This window comes from Octopus bimaculoides, chromosome 17 (genome assembly GCF_001194135.2).
Source record: "Octopus bimaculoides isolate UCB-OBI-ISO-001 chromosome 17, ASM119413v2, whole genome shotgun sequence".
Classification (NCBI taxonomy): domain Eukaryota; kingdom Metazoa; phylum Mollusca; class Cephalopoda; order Octopoda; family Octopodidae; genus Octopus; species Octopus bimaculoides.
This window is the reverse complement of record NC_068997.1, coordinates 6,254,705-6,254,963: the sequence shown is the minus strand read 5'-3', so window position 1 is coordinate 6,254,963 and position 259 is coordinate 6,254,705.

Below are 259 nucleotides of genomic sequence, written 5' to 3'. Positions count from 1 at the left end.
TGATCAAATGCATGGATGATTTGTTTATAGCAATCAAAAGTTTGTGCTATACATTCAAGGTGATCTCAATGTGAAATGAAGTGTTTTGCTGAAGAACACAACATAGTGTCCAGTGCAGGAACTGAAACCACCATCATGAGTGCAACACCTTAATCACAATTTATGCATTTACACACATGCACACACACACACGCACGCACACGCACGCACACACACACACACACACACACACATGGATATTTCTTTGTTGCTTTGTTTC